We start from the raw sequence: 22,591 nt of genomic DNA, 5'->3' as shown, positions 1-22,591 counted from the left end.
AGGTTAGGGGAAATTTCAGATTTTTGGAGGAAGGAGCTAAGAGAAAATATAGAGCAGAGGCCGGGTGTGGTGGCTTACGCCTGTAATCCCAGCACTCTGGGAGGCTGAGGTGGGTGGATCACAAGGTCAGGAGTTTGAGGCCAGCCTGACCAACATGGTGAAACCCCGTCTCTACTAAAAATACAAAAATAGCCAGGCATGGTGGCACGCGCCTGTAATCTCAGCTACTTAGGAGGCTGAGGCAGGAGAATCGCTTGAACCCAGGAGGCAGAGGTTGAACTGAGCGCAGATCGTGCCATTGCACTCCAGCCTGGACAACAGAGCAAGATGCTGTCTAAAAAACTAAAAGACAAAGAAAACATAGAGCGAATTGAACCAAATATATCTGTATGACCTTGAGCAGGTAAGTCCAACCCTCGGCCTCAGTTTCATCATCTGGTCCAGTAAGGATACTGGACTGCACTTGGTGTCTCACAGCCTTCACTCACTTCATGTGGGATCCTACCATCCTTTGCACGGGAATAGCAATACCTACAAATATTCTTCAACTTTGGGCACAATCCACCATCTTAAAGAACTTTAGGCCTGGCGCGGTGGCTCATGCCTGTAATCCCAGCACTTTGGGAGGCCAAGGCAGGCAGATCACAAGGTCAGGAGATCGAGACTATCCTGGCTAGCACGGTGAAACCCGGTCTCTACTAAAAATACAAAAACAAAATCAGCCAGGCGTGGTGGCAGGCGCCTGTAGTCCCAGGTACTCAGGTGGCTGAGGCAGGAGAATGGCGTGAACCCAGGAGGCAGAGCTTGCAGTGAGCCAAGAGCGTGCCACTGTACTCCAGCCTGGGTGACGAGCGAGACTCCATCTCAAAAAAAAAAAGAACTTTAGTTGAAAGTGGATAGACCCTCTGACACCTACTTTCAGCAACAGTATCGACCCCACCTTTGGTAAAGGCGAAGCCAGTCTGCTTTCTGGGTCCCTCATCTCTTAGAGAAGAATATTCTTGTTATATGTGGAGCCCCCCACCTCCAAGTAGTTCATAATTTCTACTTCTCCAAGAGGCATCCCTTTCTCTTACTTCTCCCTTCCTTCTCATAATCAAAGCTTCGATTAATAATTCATCCACCCAATGAGCTATCCACAATTCCTGCCTTCAGCAACAAACCCCACTGCTCACCCCTCCCGAGAGCTGCAAAAGTGCTTGTCCCTAACTCAGTCTGTGACACGCCATTCAACCACACATGGCCAATTGTGCTTTCAAGCTCACTACAAGCCAAATTTCAGACTTTCTAACCATTCCTTGGGGTCTGCTCGGTTTTAGAGTTTTACACTGGCCTGCTAGGCTTACAGTTTGGCTACCAAGCTTCAACTCCACCTTCTTTATTTCAGAACTTTTCAACTTCCCACAACTTCCCAACAGCTGGTCACCCCCACTCAACCAGCTTCCAAATCATGTAGGGTGTCTGGGATGCCGTCTCTTTTTTTTTTTTTTTTTTTTTGGATGCCCACTCTGTTGCGCAGGCTGGAGTGCAGTGGCGCAGCTCGGCTCACTGCAAGCTCCGCCTCCCAGGTTCACGCCATTTTCCTGCCTCAGCCTCCTGAGTAGCTGGGACTACAGGCGCCCACCACTACGCCTGGCTAATTTTTTCATTTGTTTTTAGTAGAGATAGGATTTCACCGTGTTAGCCAGGGTGGTCTCAATCTCCTGACCTCATGATCTGCCCACCTCAGCCTCCCAAAGTGCTGGGATTACAGGCATGAACCACTGTGCCTGGCCTTCCTTTTTTTTTTTTTTTTTGAGATGGAGCCTCACTCTGTTGCCAGTGTGAAGTGCAGTGGCATGATCTCAGCTCACTGAAACCTCTGCCTCCCGGGTTCAAGTGATTCTCCTGCCTCAGCCTCCCGAGTAGCTGGGACTACAGACATCCACCACCACACCCAGCTAATTTTTGTATTTCACCATGTTGGCCAGGATGGTCTTGATCTCTTGACCTCATGATCTGCCCGCCTCAGCCTCCCAAAGTGCTGAGATTATAGGCGGGAGCCACCACGCCCCCCCCCCCATTTCTTATTGACAAATTTCCCTGTCTCCCTGCTGGCTGCAGCAGGAGCAGCCACAGCTTACATAATAAGTGCTCACTATGTACTAGGTACTGTTGGGAAGGGCTTTGCCTGCATTATTTCATTTCACCCTCATATCAACTCTGTGATGTTCCATTATTATTCCCATTAGTACCGTTTTGCCCTCCTGAGGAAAACACGAGAGCTTAGTGAAACTGATCTGCCCGAGTGCACACAGAGGTCTGACATCTAGTGCCCCCCGCCGTAACTCCACAACGCGATACTGTCTTGAGTTTCTTGAGAATCTACTGCATGCCAGACGAAAGATAATCTCATATATTTACTTATTCATTTTTATTTTTATTTATTTATTTTTTTTGAGATAGGGTCACACTCTGTCACCCAGACTAGAGTACAGTGGCACAATCTCGGCTCACTGCAACCTCTGCCTCCTGAGTTCAAGTGATTCTTGCGCCTCAGCCTCCTGAGTAGCTGAGATTACAGGCCTGTGCCACCACGCCTGGCTATTTTTTGTATTTTTAGTAGAGATGGGATTTCACTATCTTGGCCAGGCTGCTCTTGAACTCCTGACCTCAGGTGATCCACCTGCCTTGGCCTCCTAAAGTGCTGGGATTACAGGCGTGAGCCACTGCACCAGGCCTCATACATTTATATTACGTTTACATTTATTTCTATACCTATAATATCATTTCAGTCTCAAAACAGTCACGTGAGGAAAGTTGGTAGGAGTCTGTTCACAGATGAGGAAGGAAACTACAGCTCAGAGAGCAGAGTTTGGCTAAGGTAGCAAGGCTGGTAAGTAACTGAGCCTGGCTTTCCACACTGCATTCTCTCCACTGCAATTCCTGCTCCCTGCATGAACACAACCTTTTTGCATGTAACAACCAGAGAAGGAGAAACAAATACAAAACAGCAAAACCGAAGCTGCGCGGTTTAGGGAGTGTGGTACAAGGAGCACTTACAGGGGTCAGAAAACAAGCCAAAGAAGACTTCCGTGAAGGGGGAGAATCACTGTGGACTTCTTTATACTGGTTTGTTGTTTATATTCTGCCCATGAGACTGTCTCGGACACATCTGGCAAATTCAATAGCAAAAGGCCACAAAACTGCCCCGTAGCACTGGAGTGCTGGTGGCTAGAATTAGCCCCGTGTCAATGAAGAAGGGACTTCTGTGTGCAATGCTGCTGCCGACCAGTTTGGGAAAGTTCTCAGCTGGCTGTTTAGCAAACTATCCTGCTCCACTAGCAGTTTTAACACTCCCCTGCAAATACAGGCTGGGCTCATTATTTCTTCTTTTTCAACTGTTGACATCCTCACAGGGTTGGAGAGCCTAGCAAAATTGTGTGGAAGCAGCGAACTTTTAATATTGATTACGCAGCCTGAACAAGGTAATTATGAGGCCAATACTTCTGAATTGTTCTTTGCCAGGTCCAGCCATGGTCAATCAAGTTAATTCTCACTCCCATAGCGCTCTCTTTTCTCATCCCCAGAGAGCTCTAAAATGTCTGCTTATCTGAGTGCTTTCTTTATACATTCAAACATTTATTGGGCACCCACTACAAGCAAAGAACTGGCAGGTTGTGTGGGTTATCCTGACGGATCGCACATGAAGTGTGTACTTAGTGCATGGGGTGATTACATGTCAGACCCCCTTCCCTAAGGAAGGAATCTGCCTGAGCCCCTCAGAGAGTGCAAGTGGATCCCATCCATGGCTAAATGTAGGTGCTCATGTTGGAAAGTCCGCCCCCCTAGTAGGAGAAGGAGCACTGGGTTGAGAAATGGCCCTGGGTTGGGGAGATGGGCAGTGTCCTGGGGAGGTGGAGGGTGCCCAGAAATAACTGGACACATCACAAACAACAGGGAGAATCATCTAATTCAATCCACAGTGGAGCCAGTAGAAGATTTGTGGAGTATGCTCTTATTTTCAATTTAAAAAATATTTTCTGGGCGGTGCACAGTGGCTCACGCCTGTAATCCCAGCACTTTGGGAGGCCAAGGCAGGCAGATCACTTGAGGTCAGGAGTTCAAGACCAGCCTGACCAACATGGAGAAAACCCATCTCTACTAAAATTACAAAATTAGCCGGGTGTGGTGGCGCATGCCTGTAATCCCAGCTACTTGGAAGGCTGAGGCAGGAGAATCGCTTGAATCCAGGAGGTGGTGGTTGCAGTGAGCCGAGATTGTGCAATTTCTCTCCAGCCTCAGCAACAAGAGTGAAACTCCATCTCAAAGAAAGAAAAAAAAAACTGATTTCTTTTTTTTTTTCTTTTCTTTTTTTTGAGACAGAGTCTCGCTGCACCACCCAGGCTGGAGTGCAGTGACCAGCCTGACCAACATGGAGACCAGCCTGACCAACATGGAGTTTGAGACCAGCCTGACCAACATGGAGAAACCCCATCTCTACTAAAATTACAAAATTAGCTGGGCATGGTGGCGCATGCCTGTAACCCCAGCTACTCAGGAGGCTGAGGCAGGAGAATTATTTGAACCCAGTAAGCCAAGGTTGCAGTGAGCAGAGACGACGCCATTGCAGTCCAGCCTGGGCAAAAAGAGCGAAAATCCATCTCAAAAAAAAAAAAAAAAAAAAAAAAAAATATGGTCAATAGGAGCTCAGTCCCTCCCTTGCATTCCAAATAACACACCCGTGACTGCCACCAGTTCAGTTTATCATGACCCCCAAGAGTATTCTAAGCTTTAGGCAATCTCCAGGGAAATCCCAAGCCATGTATAACCTAACCGCTCCCAGGATGCCTGAACTGGCTCAAAAGCCCATCCCATCTATCCTTTGGCTAAGACAGTCAAGAAGGAAGAACAAAGTGGTTTAGAACAAATGTGATTCCTGGGCTGCATTCATAGTCATGTGGACCTACTGAAGACATGAAAGGCTCGATGTTCTTGCCCCTCTTCTATACTAAGGGACTGGTTTGGAACCTACCCAGTGTTCTGGAGAAAAGCTAAGGAGATCCATGGATTGGGATGTCCTAGAGCTGGAAGACATCATCCTAGGTTCTGGGGTTTGTTTCTAGGCTAATATCTCATAGTGAGGTTTAAGAAAATTATATATCTTTTACTTTTTAACTAATTCCAGACTGATTTGCATGTTTTCACCCTGCCAGGAAGAAGGAAATTAAGATTAGGTGTGGTGGCTCCACTCGTAGTCCCAGCATTTTGGGAGGCCAATGTGGGAGGATCACGTGAGCTGAGGAGTTTGAGGCTGCAGTGAGCACCACTACACTCCAGCCTGGGTGACACAGCAAGAGTCTATCTCTACAAGAAAAGGAAATTAAAATGCAATTTGACAAAGTTGCAAATCTACTTCTGCATCAATTTCTCACAATACAATGGCTAAAAATTGGGTGGTTTTTCTCCTAACTGATTCCATATGTATGTTCAGCAGTAGCCAGAAATTCTTTTTTTTTTTTTTTTTTTTTTTTTTTTGGTATTTTTTTTTTTTAGTAGAGACGGGGTTTCACCGTGTTAGCCAGGATGGTCTCGATCTCCTGACCTCGTGATCCGCCCGTCTCGGCCTCCCAAAGTGCTGGGATTACAGGCTTGAGCCACCGCGCCCGGCCTTTGAAATTCTTTTTTTTTCTTTTTTTTTTTTCTTTTTTATTATTTATTTATTTATTTTTGAGACGAAGTCTTGCTCTGTCGCCCGGGCTGGAGTGCAGTGGCCCGATCTCAGCTCACTGCAAGCCCCGCCTCCCGGGTTCACGCCATTCTTCTGCCTCAGCCTCCCGAGTAGCTGGGACTACAGGCGCCCGCCACCTCGCCCGGCTAGTTTTTTGTATTTTTTAGTAGAGATGGGGTTTCACCGTGTTAGCCAGGATGGTCTCGATCTCCTGACCTCGTTATCCGCCCGTTTCGGCCTCCCAAAGTGCTGGGATTACAGGCTTGAGCCACCGCGCCCGGCCTCTTTTTTTTTCTTTTGAGATGGAGTCTTGCTCTGTCACCCAGGCTGGATCGCAGTGGCGCGATCTCGCCTCACTGCAAGCTCCACCTCCCAGGTTCGCCATTTTCCTGCCTCAACCTCCCAAGTACCTGGGATTATAGGCGCCTGCCACCACGCCCGGCTTTTTTTTATTTTTAGTAGAGGCAGGGTATCACTGTGTTAGCCAGGATGGTCTCGGTCTCCCGACCTCATGATCCGCCTGCCTCGGCCTCCCAAAGTGCTGGAATTATAGGCATGAGCCACCGCGCCCAACCAGCAGTAACCAGAAATTCTATGTAGTGAAAACAGACAAAACCAAGATGGGAATATGCAGAAGAAATCTCTAGTTACCAAGGCACTGCAAAATAAAGTCTACAATTGCACATCACAATCAACACCAAAACAGGGATTTCTAGAATCCTTCTGTAACTCATAGGAAGACTCCTTCCCTAAGCAAATTTGGGCTGAATTCTTGAAAGTCTCTGGGAAACACAGCAAATTTTATAAACAGGGTTTTTCTGGACTTATATTTTCATATGCACTACATCCAAGAAAAACTTACATATATTATATATATAAATATATATTAAAATACACATGCACATTCTGTAGGACTTGATTCTTTGAGCACAGACCTTAGGGCTCTGTGCTCTGCACTAGACAGGAGTAAATGCTATACCTCTGCAGAACTAAAACAAGTAAACTTGCCCTTGTCATTGGTTCCTTTTGCAGTGAGGAGGGGAAGTCTTTCTAGTCCTGCCTTCCTCCACTGCTTAGACACGTTGCTGTTAAAGATAAAAACAGTAGGGTAGGCATAGTGGCTCACGCCTGTAACCCCAGAATTTTGGGAGGCCGAGGCAGGAGGATCTGTTGAAGCCAGGAGTTCGAGACCAGCCTGGGCAACAAAGCAAGACCCTGTCTATAAAAAACACAAAACTTATCTGGGCCTGGTGGTGCACACCTGTAGTCCCAGATACTCAGGAGGCTGAGGCAGGAGGATCGCCTGAGCCCAGGAGGTGGAGGCTGCAGTGAGCTATGATGATGCCGCTGCTGCACTCTAGTCTGGGTAACAGAGTGGGACCCTGTCTTTAAAAATAAAAATAAAAAATAAAATTAAAACATTGGCTTCAAAATTACCTGTGGTCAAATTCAGCCCAGTTGGGTTCTATCTGAATATGACTTATTTTACACAGCTCTGTTTTCAATTGTGAAAGAGAAAACGACAGAGGGAAAGGACTGAGGGAAGGGAAGGGAAGGGAAGGGAGGGGAGGGAGGGGAGGGAGGGAAGCGGGGAGAAAGCATACGATACTTCCCATTTAGGAAGTGGGATAGTGGTAGAAGATGCCCTGATAAAGCCTCAGAATAGAGCTAATGAGCTTGAAACCGCCAGCATACACATCGGCATTTTCAGATTTCAGAGAAGACGCACCTGAGGGGAGGAGCCTCTCGTAGGGACGGGAAAGAAGTCAAGCCTTCCTTTGTCCTGTGCACAGGACAGACTCCAAATCCTTCTCTTCGCTCGCATTTGAGATCATGTGAACTTCTATTTGATTTAAGCGTCTGATTATTTTTCTTTCATTCATCCCTTGGTGTCTGTGACGGGCAAGGCACTTGTCTGGTTGCTGAGAGCTGTACCAAGGACAATTAGACATAGGGTCTAACCTTAAGGAGCTAACAATAGTGCAGGAAAAGTGAGACTTGGGTAGAGAGAGTCTTTGTCAGGTGGAAAGTGCTCTCAGACTGAGAAGGCTTCTATCTAAGAGAGCAGGGAACGTTCCATGGAGGAGGGGGTATTTGAGAGGTCGCTCAAAAGAATGGTAGGATTTCATGGGGAGATGAAAAAGGTATTCTGAGAGGTGAGCTTCCTTTTTTCTTATCTCAGCTCCCACTGACAGAAAAGGAGCAGAGTTCCTTCCACCTTCAGCCAGGGTTTTTCAGGCAAGGCACCTCACCGTCGGGAGGTGGAGGCTTGGAAGGTTAGAAAGAAGGAGAATTGAGATGGATAAATACTAACATGTTCACAGCCAGGTGAATAGAGGGATGGGTGAGGAGTTGGGTGTTTTGAAATTATCTTCTTTTTGCTTATTTGTACTTTTTCCTTTGGGAAGAGAATGGAGCACGGAACATACTCTAATATGGGGAAAAAATAAACACAATTTTAAAACAGCAGCCCCCCTCCTCCGGCAACCAAAAGCAAAAAACAAGCAGGAAGAAAAGAAAAGCGATTGAGAAGAACATGCATATCTCTTTGAGACTGAATGTCTCCTCTGTGCTCTGACAGCCTCAGCGATCACAGGCCTGCAGTGCTGCTTTTGGCCCTGCTTGGAAACCCCCATGTGAGCACCAGCAATTGCAGCTCGGCCTCCAGGGAGTGTATCACAGCACAGTCATTGATTTTCATAATCAATGCCGTCACTGACAAGTAGGCAGAGAGATAAATGCTCTAAAATCGTCTAGGCCCCTTGGGCCAGATGTTCCCGGCCTCATCAAGAAGAGAAGTTGGCCAGACGCAGTGGCTCACGCCTGTAATCCCAGCACTTTGGGAGGCTGAGGCAGGCGGATCACCTGAGGTCAGGAGTTCGAGACCAGCCTGACCAACATGGTGAAATCCCATCTCTACTAAAAAATACAAAAGTAGCTGGGCATGGTGGCACATGCCTGTAATCCCAGCTACTCAGGAGGCTGAGGCAGGAGAATGGCTTGAACCCAGGAGGTGGAGGCTGCAGTGAGCTGAGATCAAGCCATTGCACTCCAGCCTGGGCAACAACAATGAGACTCCATCTAAAAAAAAAATAAAATAAAGGCCAGGCGTAGTGGCTCACGCCTGTAATCCCAGCATTTTGGGAGGCCGAGGAGGGCAGATCACGAGGTCAAGAGATCAAAACCATCCTGGCTAACATGGTGAAACCCCGTCTCTACTAAATATACAAAAAAAAAATTAGCCGGGCGTGGTGGCGGGTGCCTGTAGTCCCAGCTACTCAGGAGGCTGGGGCAGGAGAAAGGCGTGGACCCGGGAGGTGCAGCTTGCAGTGTGCCTAGATCGTGCCACTGCACTCCAGCCTGGGTGATAGAGCGAGACTCCGTCTCAAAAAAAAAATAATAAAAGAAAGAAATAAATAATTTTTCAAAAATTATAAAAAGAACTTACAGCAGGGTCTGGTGGCTCACACCTGTAACCTTAGCACTTTGAAAGGTCAAGGTGGGTGGATCACCTGAGGTCAGGAGTTCAAGACCAGCCTGGGCAACAGGGCGAAACCCCGTCTCTACTAAAAATACAAAAATTAGCCGGGTATGGTGGCAGGAGCCTATAATCCCAGCTTCTCAGGAGAATCACTTGAACCCGGGAGACGGAGGTTGCAGTGAGCAGAGATTATGCCACTGCATCAATCCTGGGCAACAGAGCAAGTCTTTGTCTCAAAAAAAATAAATAAATAAGAAGAGAAGTTACTTTTTATTTCCTGAAAAGCTTGACTTCCTGACAATGAAAGCCCTAAGGAGTGAGTGGCAGAAGACAGCTGGCAGTCATTGGTGGGGCAAAGGCAGAGGTACCACTGCTGACTCTACTGGGCCTCAGGCCTCAGCCCTCAGCCCTCATGGGGAGGGACCCTCTTTCAAACTTTTGGAGGGGTAAGGGAGGGCCAGGCAGAGCTGGGACCAAGGCGATGGTGGTGGGCGGGGGGCCTGAAGTTCTGTCATCTAATTGGGCTTCTTCACTGGTGCATCGCCCATAAGAGCCGTATTGATTCCCGCAGCTCCCAGGGCTGCCAGATAGGGCCGGGGTGGCCAGAGCCTCCCAGCCAGTCTCCTCCTGCAGGAGCACCTTGTCAGTTGACCTCAGATATTCGCTGCTCAAATACCATCTTCTGTGTGTATCACAACATGACACGCCTACAAAGGATGCTGAGCTAGGATTTCTAGGTGCACTGTTACATGGTGATTTACTGGTCTGGAACTGCGGCCTCGCAGGAGGTCATGTGAAAACACCACCAGCAAAACCAAGCATTTGTGGAGCCACTCCCTTATGCCAAGTCCTGGGCTGGGACGTCTGACTGCATCAGCTCCACGGTGGATAACTGTGGCTTTTGCCTGCCTGGCATTCAGACCCCCTTGGTTGGTAACAGTGCCTACATCTTAGCTTCTATTGTGGAAACTACTTTTCCCCCACTGCAAGCAGGCCCGGTGGGCATGGGGATGGAGGCACCTTGCTCTCCATCCATGAGGAAGGCAGCACATGGCTCAGCCTCGTCCAGTCTGACCTCTCTTCCTGGAAGTTGAGTGTCAAGCAGAGAGCCACAGAACTGAAAACAACTGGAGCTGCTTCATGCAGTCAAGAATCCACTGAAGAAGGAAGGCAGTTACCTCCCTGTTCTTGAGATCTCTTCAGCTGGCCTGGCTCTCATCCTTTTCAAAACCTGGCTGTTTGCTTTGCATTCAGTTATGTGAGCTAATTCATATCTTTCTAATAAATATCTTCCATCCTTCTCCAAAGTTAGCCCTAGAGTATATTTCTGTTGTTTACAATCAAAAAGCCCTGGAGGTATACTCACTCTCTCTCTCTTTTTTTTTTTTTTTAGACAGAGTCCCACTTTGTCACCCAGGCTTGAGTGCAGTGGCATAATCTCGGCTCACTTCAACCTCTGCTGCCCAGGTTCAAGTGATTCTCCTGCCTCAGCCTCCCGAGTAGCTGAGATTACAGGCACCTGCCACTGCACCTGGCTAATTTTTTTTATTTTTAGTAGAGATGGGGTTTCACCACATTGGTCAGGCTGGTCTTGAACTCCTGACCTCATGATCTACCCGCCTCAGCCTCCCAAAGTGCTGGGATTACCGTGAGCCACTGCGCCCAGCCAAGGTGTACTCTCTTAATTTTCTTAATAACTTCATTTTCTGTCATTACCCCTGTTTTAGTACAAGTAGCTGAGCTTCAGAGAAGTTAAAAGATGTACCCAACGTCACACAGCTAATGAGTGCCACAGTCAGAATCTGAACCCAAGTCTGTCTGATGTGGAGTCATGACAAGAGCATGGGTTTTCTTGGGAGAGCAAAATGACTTCAAATCCCCACTTCCCGCATACAAATGCACAATGGGTGTAACAATGCCAAAGCCACAGAGCTGTTGAGGATGGATAGGTGATGCATAGGAAAGCACATAGCCTAGTGTATGTGCTTAGTAAACAGAAATACCTGTCCCTAAGAATGGAAATTATTTTATCTGCATAGTAAACTAAACAAAGCAATTGGCATTTTTAGTCCAAAGATTACTGCTTCTGAGTTGATCCAAACACAATCTCTCTGTCTTTCTCCCCCTCTATTTTTTTGTTTGTTTGTTTGTTTGGCATGGAGTCTCACTCTGTCGCCCAGGCTGGACTGCAGTGGTGCGATTTTGGCTCACTGCAAGCTCCGCCTCGTGGGTTCACGCCATTCTCCGGCCTCAGCCTCCTGAGTAGCTGGGACTACAGGTGCCTGCCACCACACCCGGCTAATTTTTTGTGTTTTTAGTAGAGACGGCGTTTCACGGTGTTAGCCAGGATGGCCTCCATCTCCTGACTTCGTGATCTGCCTGCCTCGGCCTCCCAAAACGCTGGGATTACAGGCGTGAGCCACTATGCCGACTCCCCCTCTATTTTTTAAAAAATAGAAACAAGGTCTTGCTATGTTGCCCAGGCTGGCATGCAGTGGTACAATAACAGCTCACTGTACCCTTGAACGCCTAGGCTCAAGCAATCTTCTCACCTCAGCCTCCCCAGTAGCCGGAACTATAGGTGTGTGCCACCACACCTAATTTTCAAATTTCTTGTAGAAACGGGGTCTTGCCATGTTGCCCAGGCTGGTATCAAATTCCTGGGCTCAAGCAATCCACTCACCTCAGCCTCCCAAAGTACTGGGATTATAGGCATGAGCCATCATGCCTGGCCTCTCTCTCTCCCGCTCTTAGACACACACACACACACACACACACAAACACACACAGAGACATTTCTTGGTTTCCTGTCTGTGGAAGTCCTACCAGAAAATTCAGACACCCTTAGGAAAAAGAGCATAGGGTGTGCATAATACAATCGAACTCTCCCATCCAACATGCCCTGAGAGAAGGAAGACAGTAAGAATTTTCATTCCTCTGAAGGATGATGAAAATGAGGCACTGAGACACCAAATGTTTATCTCGAGTTTATGTAGCAAACCAAAGGTTCAGGAGAACCCAGGAACTGTATATTAGGCCATTCGATCTGAAAATACCAGAGCCTGGAAGGAAGAGAACAGCTTTTCCAAGTTGTTGGGTTTGTTCCTGCTCTTACCGTCTTCCCCTTCCCTCTTTCCCACGTCCAAAGAAAAAGCTCCATCACCTAAACATCCACATCAGGCACGCTTCTAAAAAAGCTGCCCCACAGCTCTCCTCATTACATACGCTTCTTTCCCCTAGGACTTGTGGCCTACTTAGAATATTCTTACAATTCTCTTAATGAGGGAAAAAGTCCCCAAAGATATGTTCCCTATGCTGGAAAAATTAAAGTCCTAAAAATAAACAGTTGAAGAGAAAGTGTTAGGCCGGGCGCGGTGGCTCACACCTGTAATCCCAGCACTTTGGGAGGCCGAGGCGGGCGGATCACGAGGTCAGGAGATCGAGACCATCCTGCCTAACACTGTGAAACCCCGTTTCTACTAAAAATACAAAAAATTAGTCGGGCGTGGTGGCGGGCACCTGTAGTCCCAGCTACTCGGGAGGCTGAGGCAGGAGGATGGCGTGAACCCGGGAGGCGGAGCTTGCCGTGAGCCGAGATCACGCCACTGCACTCCAGCCTGGGTGGCAGAGTGAGACTCTGTCTCAAAAAAAAAAAAAAAAAAAAAGAGAAAGTGTTACTTGTACTAAGATTTCTGATGCTTTTTCATAGATAAATTCAAGTTTTCCCAGGCCTGTGATTGTGAAAAGTACAACTAAAAGATGGCCTTGGCATTGATCAACAGTCAGTTGATATTCACAAGCTACCTGCCATAAACAAGGACTTCACCAAAGTTAAATGACAGCAAGAGTGAAAGAAAACCTACACAGCCTGGATTTATTCAACATAATTGTGAGTCTTGGGATTCTTCTGGTTTCTGGGGCTAAGAAAAAACATTCTACATTGGAATATATCATAATTTCTGGGATTTCTCTTTTCTTCTACATTCATTTCTTCCAATCTCGAAGGTTTTATTGGAGGCTTCTTTGTTATTGAAAAGGCAGTATAACAACAGCAAGATAATTTTGCAAATTTAAGATTTAAGACTAATTTTTTTGTTTTGAAATGGAGTCTCGCTCTGTCACCCAGGCTGGAGTGCAGTGGCGTGATCTTGGTTCAAGCGATTCTCCTGCCTCAGCCTCCCAAATAGCTGGGATGACAGGTGACTGCCAGCACACTTGGCTAATTTTTGTATTTTTAGTAGAGACGGGGTTTCACCATGTTGGCCAAGCTGGTCTCGAACTCCTGACCTCAGGTGATCCGCCTGCCATGGCCTCCCACCACCCCCGACCCTAAGACTCATCTGTAATCCATCACTTCAGCACAGATATGGCACATGCATACAGATTATTACAGTTACGAACATGATGTGCTTGCTGGGCTCTATTCGCTATTGTTCCTTTTATCAGAAGTATTTTCCATGTTTCTTTCTACATGCCTCTTGATTTAGGCTTTGGTTGTAAATGCAAGATATTCCATTGTATCAATGTACCAACAAAATTTCAAACTGTCCCTGTAATATTAGACATTTCAGTGATTTCTACTTATTTCTATTATAGCCAACACAGTAGAGAGTATTTTTTATGCATCTGAAATTTTAAAAATATCTTTGTTAACGAAGATATTTGTTTATTGGGACAAATTCCTGGGTCTGGTAATTGTATGGCTTTTCCTACATAGTAGTAGTAATTTTATGGCTTTTCCCATATGTTATCATGTTGCATTCCCCACAAATGTTATCTGTTTATAATGCAACCCATAATAAATATGGAATTTTACTGCAACCTCAATAGCATTATGTTGTGGTTTTGAAAAATTATTAACCATTAGCAAGAAGCATAACAGTATAATGGTGTTGTAATTTGCACTTTTGATTGCTTGAATCAACAGTGAACACATATCAATGTATTGTTCATTGCATTGCCTCATGTAGATGAATTTCTTTCTATAAACTGTGAATTTATCCCTGGGGAGTTGTTTTTTGTCTTCCAATCAGGTTTATTCAGGTATAATTTACATACCAAAAGTTATTCTTTTTCGTGTGCAGTTCTATGGCTTTTAACAACTATAGACAGGTCACCGAATGGTTCTATGATCCTGAAAAGTCTCCTGCTGGGCCTTTGTAGTCACATTCTCCCTCCAAACAGCCCTTGGCAATCACTCTTCTATTTTCTTTCCCTATAGTTTCAACTTTTCCAGAGTGTTATATAAATAGAATCATACAGTAGACAGTTATGCATAGAATTGTAACGCTTTAAAATTCTTTAAAATGTTTCTTTTCTTTCTGCAGTATTCAAAATGCTTTATTAAATATGTGGTTCAACATCAAAAGAGCAGTATGTAGTGGGGGAAACAGAAATTGTAACTAGTTTACCACTAACTCTCTTGCACCACCACACTCAGGAAAAAAGCCTTCGAGAACCCGGCCTTCCAAAGGCCCAAGTCAATCCTCCAGTCTCTGCCTCTCCCTTGTCCACGTTCCCATGCCTCTTCTCCTTTTCTGAAATAAATTATTGGTTTAACAGAGGTTAACTTTTTTTTTTTTGAGACAGAGTCTTGCTCTCCTTGCCTAGGCTGGCGTGCAATGGCGCGATCTCGGCTCACTGCAACCTCTACCTCCGGGGTTCAAGTGATTCTCCTGCCTTAGCCTACCGAGTAGCTGGGATTACAGGCACCCACCACCATGCCTGGCTAATTTTTTGTATTTTTTTAGTAGAGATGGGGTTTCACCATGTTGGCCAGGCTGGTCTCGAACTCATGACCTTGTGATCCACCTGCCTCCGCCTCCCAAAAGTGCTGGGATTACAGGCGTGAGCCACCGTGCCCGGCCTAACACAGGTTAACTTTTAATTTGCAATATATAATGCAAATATTTCCCCTACTTTGTTCCTTTTTCATTTGATAGAATTTTTTTTTTTTTTTCTTGAAACAGAGTGTCACTCTGTCACCCAGGCTGGAGCACAGTGGTGCGATGTTGGCTCACTGCAACCACCACCTCCCAGGTTCAAGCAATTCTCCTGCTTCAGCCTCCCGAGTAGCTGGGATTTCAGGCACCTGCCACCACACCCAGCTAATTTTTTGTATTTTTAATAGAGACGGGGTTTCACCATGTTGCCCAGGCTAGTCTTGAACTCCTGACCTCGTGATCCGCCTGCCTCGTCTGGCCTCCCAAAGTGCTGGGATTACAAGCGTGAACCACTGCGTCCAGCCAATAGAAATTTTAAATTTAAATGAACACAGTTTTTTCCCCATGGATTCTTCTAACTTGAAAATTATCCATAGATCTAAAATATATTGAATTCTATTTTTTTGCTAGCTCTTGAAGAATTCGACCTTTTAATACTTCATTTTGATTCAACTCCAGTTTCTGTCAGTATTTGCTTAAGGTAACAACTTTAAAAGCTTCTTCACCATGATTCATAACAAGAAATATATTTTGCATCACAATTCAGTGCACACGCACAAAAATATATATACAGGCTGGGCGCAGTGGCTCACGCCTGTAATCCCAGCACTTTGAGGGGCCAAGGCAGGTGGATCACCCAAGCTCAGGAGTTTGAGACCAGCCTGGCCAACATGGTAACTCCATCTCTACTAAAAATACAAAAATTAGCAGGGCATGGTGGTGGGCGCCTGTGGTCTCAGCTACTTGGGAGGCTAAGGCACAAGAATCACTTGAACCTGGGAGGCAGAGGTTGTAGTTAGTCGAGATTACACCACTGCACTCCAGCCTGGGTGACAAAGACTCTGTCTCAAAAAAAAAAAAAATACACACACACACACACACACACACTATACAAAACTGAAACACAGGCCGGGTGCAGTGGCTCATGCCTGTAATCCCAGCACTTTGTGAGGCCGAGGCGGGCAGATCATGAGGTCAGGAGATCGAGACCATCCTGGCTAATACGGTGAAATCCCGTCTCTACTAAAAATACAAAAAATTAGCCGGGTGTGGTGGCGGGCGCCTGTAGTCCCAGCTACTCGGGAGGTTGAGGCAGGAGAATGGCATGAACCCGGGAGGCGGAGCTTACAGTGAGCCAAGATTGTGCCACTGCACTCCAGCCTGGGCAACAGAGCGAGACTCTGTCTCAAAAAAAAAAAAAAAAAAAAAAACTGAAACACAAATTTCAAGACACAAATCTTCCCTTCACTACATGTATGCACTGTGGTATTTTCTATTCTTTCTTTTTAAAATGGCCCACCTGGCCGGACACAGTGGCTCACGCCTATAATACCAGCGCTTTGGGAAGCAGAGGAGGGTGGATCACTGGAGCCCAGGAGTTGGAGACCAGCCTGGGCAACATGGCGAAACCCTGTCTCTACAAAAAATACAAAAATTAGCTGGGCATGGTGATGCATGCCTGTAGTCCCAGCTACTCAGGAGAATGAGGTGGGAGCATCGCTTGAGTTGGGAGTTCAAGGCTGCAGTGAGCTGAGATCACAACACTACTGCACTCCAGCTTGGGCGACAGAGGGAGATCCTGTCTCAAAAAAAAAAAAAAAGGACCCACCCCGGATGAATATTCCATTTTTCCTCAAACTCCATAGACATTAATGGTTGTATTATTGTGTATTCTGTCACATCAATGAAAAGTTCTGAAGTGATTACAGTTATCCATGGCAAATTGGTGGCACTCCAGCCTGGATGACAGAACAAGAGTCTGTCCCAAAAATTAAAAAAAGAAAAAAAGGTGATTAGGGAAGCTTTGGCAGCTTTTTTGGAATTTTCTGCTGGAGAAAATGAGACTGCTGCTGATGTTTTTAAGAGGACAATTTTGGAGGCAGATAAAATTGACAGGGCAGCTTCCCAAGGAAAATCTTCGTGCTCAGTGATATGATTCTACTGCAAAACCTGACGACACTGGGAAAATATTCCACCTGAAGAAACAAACTCCTGTCATCCTTTCAGATAAACTACGCTTCTTTTTCCTTCTCTTAACCTGAAAGATACATTTTGGGTCAGAGATCCTCTCCCTTCAGATTATGTTAAACTCTGTCGAAACGAGTGCACTTCCATTTTCAATTTTTAAGCAATCATATTTTCTTTTCTTTTTTTTTTTTTTTGAGACGGAGTCTCGCTCTGTCGCCCAGGCTGGAGTGCAGTGGCCGGATCTCAGCTCACTGCAAGCTCCGCCTCCCGGGTTCACGCCATTCTCCTGCCTCAGCCTCCCGAGTAGCTGGGACTACAGGCGCCTGCCACCTCGCCGGGCTAATTTTTTTTTATTTTTTAGTAGAGACAGGGTTTCACCGGGTTAGCCAGGATGGTCTCGATCTCCTAACCTCGTGATCCACCCGTCTCGGCCTCCCAAAGTGCTGGGATTACAGGCTTGAGCCACCGCGCCCGGCCTATATATGGTATTTCTTAATATTATGACCAAGAGTTTTATCAGCATTAATTTTTCAGTGTAGTTTGTTGTTTAAAATAATGTAATCATCAAAATGACATATATTGTCACACTACTATTAACCAGGCTTCAATATATCAGTGTTTATTTTATTGTGTTAAATGTATACTTTTAAATAAAACAGCTATAAACCTTTAAAATGTACTAAATAAATAAATAAATAAATAGGCCGGGTGCGGTGGCTCACACCCGTAATCCCAGCACTTTGGGAGGCTGAGGCGGGCGGATCACTTGAGGCAGGAGTTTGACACCAGCCTGGCAAACATGGTAACCCCATCTCTACTAAAAATACAAAAATTAGCTGGGAGTGGTGGTAGGCACCTGTGGTCCCAGCTACTTGGGAGGCATAATAATCACTTGAACCTGGGAAGCGGAGGCTGCAGTGAGCCGAAATCTGGTCTCTGAACTCCAGCCTGGGAGACAGGGTGAGACTCTGTCTCAAATAAATAAAATAAATTAATTAAATAAAATAAGATGGCCCACCAAGTTGATTTTATGACTCACTGATGAGTCACAATCCACAGTTTGAAAAAGTGTGAAAAGGGAATTTATTAAAGCCACACAATGTCTCCAGTAGTCCCACTCTGAGTTTAGGTAGCGCCCTACAGATGAACTGATTTACATGGGTTAAGCTGGATCAACTGGACTTTTTCCCCCAGTGGCCTGTGCAGTAAATTGCCCTTTTCAGAGAATAGACATTGGTGGTCGTGGCAGGGAGGGGTAATAGAAATGAGACATGGTTTTGCTATTCCTGGATTAGCCATCTACCGGGCTGGCAGCCCTCACATGGCTGGCCTGCCCTGTCTCGTGAGATGGATCAGCCCTGAGGTGACCTGTCAGGAAAGGACATTTGGGCTGGAAGTAGCAGAAGCCTCTGTGAGCCATCCTTCACGCAGAATTAGTCAGGGGCAGCTCCGGCTCAGCGAAAGATTGAAGCACGCCCATCGCCCAGCTCAGCCAGGTGAGTAGTAGGGAAACCTGTGGGAGGCCCAGGTGAAATGAAGGCATTGTCTCAGGAGGTCAGATTGACTCCAGGAAGGAACAAAATGATGTGTGCATGGCTATGCACAGACTAGAAAAGCAAAGACTAAAGGAAAGGATGGAAGTTGTTCTAACTGTTTGGGGTTGCTTGGAGGGGAGGGAGTGTAGTCAATGCGAGGGAATGCAGAGAGGAGCATGCAGAGACAAGCAATCTGGTAGGCCACGTGGGAGACTGGCCATTCTATGGTAGGGAGACCCTTCCCGGCCACTCCCTCAGTGGCCCTAGCACATCAAGCTTTGTCGTCCACATCGGGTGGGTTGTATGTGCTTTAAACAACATCTTAATCCTCTTGCCTATTGATGAGTGTATGATTGAGCCATGCCCGAGGGTTTCAGAAGATATGGTACCATCATTTATACCTATCTTCCAGGAGATCTTAACCCTTTCTCTACTTAACCAAAATGAAAGCGAGGGCACTGGGAAGCTATGCCTGGTGAAGCTCTGACACTGGGTGGGTAGATCACATTTTCTAGTGTATGTAAAATTTTAACATTTCAGGCCCCGAGTTTGAAGGCCTCACCTAATTTCTTTGAGCCCCTTAGTTGTTGTGAACTCGCTGTGTAGTGTAGTATCTGCGTCCGCCTGCCTTGGTGTTTACGAGCATTCACGGTAACTTTAGAAGGCAAGGGTTAGAGGAAACTTTTTGCCCCCGACCCCCAGTCTGCAACAGTACCTGTGGGGAAGATCTTACCCTGGGGCTCCAATTTTCAGGGAGAGGAAGTGTCTAGGATTTCCCATATAGGCTTAGGAGGAACTCGCCATTTGGAAGGATTTTAGGCCTGAGAAGAAAAACACTTTATAATTTCTAGGTAATCTTATTTGTTGCCCCTTCTTTTTCTAGAGTGACTACTGCTGCATTCCTAACCCCTCTTTTTTTTTTTTTTTTTTTTCCTTTTGAGACAGAGTCTTACTCTACCACCCAGGCTGGAGTGCAGTGGTGTGATCTCGGCTCACTGCAACCTCCGCCTCCCTGGCTCAAGCTATTCTCATGCCTCAGCCTCCCAAGTAGCTGGGACTACAGGCATGCGCCACCACACCTGGCTAATTTTTGTATTTTTAGTAGAGACTGAGTTTCACTGTGTTGGCCAGGCTGGTCTCCAACTCCTGGCCCCAAGTAATCTGCCTACCTCAGGCTCCCGAAGTGCTGGGATTACCATGCCCGGCCCCCTCTTCTGACTTCTAAGTGTCCATTCTCCTTGTAGTGGGTGGATGGTGGGGGGACATATACATGTGACTCTGGTTAGTACCTAGGCAGCCATGAAGTCCACAAAGGTACAGGGGGCCACAGCTTTCACACTACAGACTTGCAAAGATATGCATCTGCTTTCCCTTGCCCTGAAATATAGATCAGAACACTTCATTTAGTGAAGGGACTTATTCTGAGAGTGATGATCCCTCCCTCGTTTGAGACATTGCCTTCATCCTGAGCTTCTTGGAGCAGCCCAAGGCCCTGCCAGCTCTCTTTGCCTGCAGCTTGTAGGCATTTATGACAGTTGCATACCCTGCCCTCCAACAGCAGCCTGAGAGACTAAACTATTACCAAATTAACCTGGAAAAATGTCACCCTGATTGATTAGAATGGTGGGTGGCCACCTTAGCTCATTAGAAACACCTGGGAAATTAAAAAAAAAATCCAATATGCACTCCAAATTTTCCCCCCACCACTCCTCCCCACAAAAAGAAAATTTAAAAAATCTCAGTGTTTGGGCCATATCCCAGACCAATTAAGTCAGAATCCCCGGGGATGGGACCCAGGTAGCAGGATTTTTAAAAATCTCCGCAGCAGCCAGGTCGGAGAGCTAATGAATAGCACCACTGGGTCCAGCGTTTCAGCCTACAGCTTGTCTTGGTTTCACCCTTTTTTTCATTTCTTTACAACAATGAAAATTCTAAACAGTTGATCACAGTGCCAGACCGATAAGAAAGCATTTTAGGGAGGAGAGAGGAGGGAAGGGGTTGGCAGGCACGGAGAGGACTTCACACACAGAAAGCATTTGCCATGGAGTCATAACCATTTGATTCTAAGACACATGCCGCCTCCAGAAGTCATGCGGCCCCTCCCTTTGCTTCCAGTAGGGAATGAACTTGGCGGTCCTTTTGTTGCATACGCCCGGGAGCTGCGCCGGCGCAGCGCGCCCTGCAGCCTGGGAGCGCAAGCGGGTGCGCCACTGGTCCTGGCTCACCACCGCGCGCCGCGGACTGGCGCAGGGCACCTCTGCCGGAGGGAAAGCGGCGTCCCCCGCGCGAAGCAGCCGTTGCTCCTAATGAGTTCATGGGCTCACCGTGCTGAGCTCGCCAGAGCGGACCCGGCTTCGCCAGGGGCCTGCTGGCTGTCCTGACACACCTGGCCTACCTCGGGGGTGCCTGGGGACGCCCTTCCTTTGACTGCGGGATAGGAGCACAATGAAAATGGGGCGGACGTGGCTGGGAGACAGCTCTGCTCTCCGGCAGGCTCTGGGGAGTGTGTGGTACGTGGTATCCGCACTGGTGGGTGTCGTGCCGTGATCGAGACAGGGAGACAGGGTGTCGTTCCCACTAGGGGAGAGAGGACAGCATTTAGAAGGAAACAAAATAGATCCGAGAAACCCAAAGATGTCACAAAGGAAACGCTTCCCCGTCATAAGCAATCTAAATAAGTGATTCTTAAAGGCATCCATCAAAACACATAACCTTGTCATTTAGATTCGCTCGCCCACAGGGGGACTGGAGGGTACTCACCGACTAGGGCTTCACAATCGCATCACCGCCAGCGGTGGGCGCTTGCCTCGGCAGTGGCAGGGTGGGTGCCCGCAGGACACAGGTGCCGCCGTGGCTGCTCGCACAACCCCTGCAGCTGCGATCCCGCCCAGTTAGCCTCGGGGGCTGCACAGCCCAGCCCGCTCGCCCAGGGCCCGGGGGTTCTCAGGCCGCGCTGCGACGACGCAAGGCTGCCCCGGGCGCCTGCCTACGCGGGCGTTCCGCGCCGGGACTCTGCCGGGGCTGCAGGAGCGCGAGCTGCTGGCTGGGCGGGCTGCTGCTCCGCGTGAGCACCATGGCAACGCGAGCTGGCGCCCCCAAGAGGCCGCAGAGCTGCGGCGTGGGACGCTCGGGTGAGGCTCAAGCCAAAATCAAAAGCAAACCATTTCTCCTCCTCCCCATCTTTTCATTTTCTCCCCCTCTCCGACCCCTTCTCTCGACACACGTTGCTAGCACTTCTAAGGGTGGAAATTCCAGCACTCTCCAGAGGCCACTTCCCCAGCGAATCCTGCTAACTACACAGCCAGTGTTCGCTGGGCTCACAATCGAACACATACCTCCTTGCAGTGGCTTCGGCACCCAGGTCTCCGGAAGCCAGAGAAGGAACTAAGTGTTGGATACTGAGCAAGTCGCGTAACCTCTGAAGAGTCGTGAAATTTCAACGGTATAAAGGATACGACGTTGTCTTACCGATTGAAAAATGCTATAAAATGAAGTTCTTACTATTACTATGATGCTGACCCTGGAGATCAGGGCAGAGCTACAGTTGCAAGCGCTCCAATGATCAGATCGCGCACCCGCTCCCCACCGGAGAAAACCTCTTGCTGCTGGAGCCCGGGCAGCCTCTTCCACACTTCCAGCCAGCCCCGGCATTGCCACAGCCGGTGGAGCTGGACAGAAATCTACCAGGCACTAAAATAAGTTAGATGGAAGACGGGATGGATTTGACTACATTCCTATCAGCATCTGCTCATTATAATTGCAACATTATAATCAGAGCAAAAGAAACCCAGAGATTATTTTGTCTTCAAGGATCATTTGACCTCAGTATATCTCCATCTGAAGCTGTGTTGTCCAAAGCAGATTGACTCCAGCCGGACGGCTCAGAAGAGGGCCGACTCTGGGCTGGTGACTCCTTGGGAGGGACTCTTGCTGGTCCCAGATGGTATTTCCTTCG

General features: G+C 47.4%; 1 protein-coding gene across 1 annotated transcript in view; it reads right to left on the bottom strand.

Annotated features, from left to right (window-relative positions):
- The window catches only part of MICAL3 (microtubule associated monooxygenase, calponin and LIM domain containing 3), a 233,429-nt gene extending 211,752 nt beyond the window's left edge, over positions 1–21,677 (bottom strand). The window contains exon 1 of the mRNA XM_030915886.1: positions 21,397–21,677. The gene's annotated coding sequence lies outside the window, so the exon portion shown is untranslated. The remainder of the gene's footprint in view (positions 1–21,396) is intronic.
- Positions 21,678–22,591: the final 914 nt, after the last annotated feature.

This window comes from Rhinopithecus roxellana, chromosome 13 (assembly GCF_007565055.1).
Source record: "Rhinopithecus roxellana isolate Shanxi Qingling chromosome 13, ASM756505v1, whole genome shotgun sequence".
Lineage (NCBI taxonomy): Eukaryota > Metazoa > Chordata > Mammalia > Primates > Cercopithecidae > Rhinopithecus > Rhinopithecus roxellana.
The sequence above is the reverse complement of the archived record's forward strand: the minus strand, read 5'-3'. Positions and strand labels throughout refer to the sequence as shown.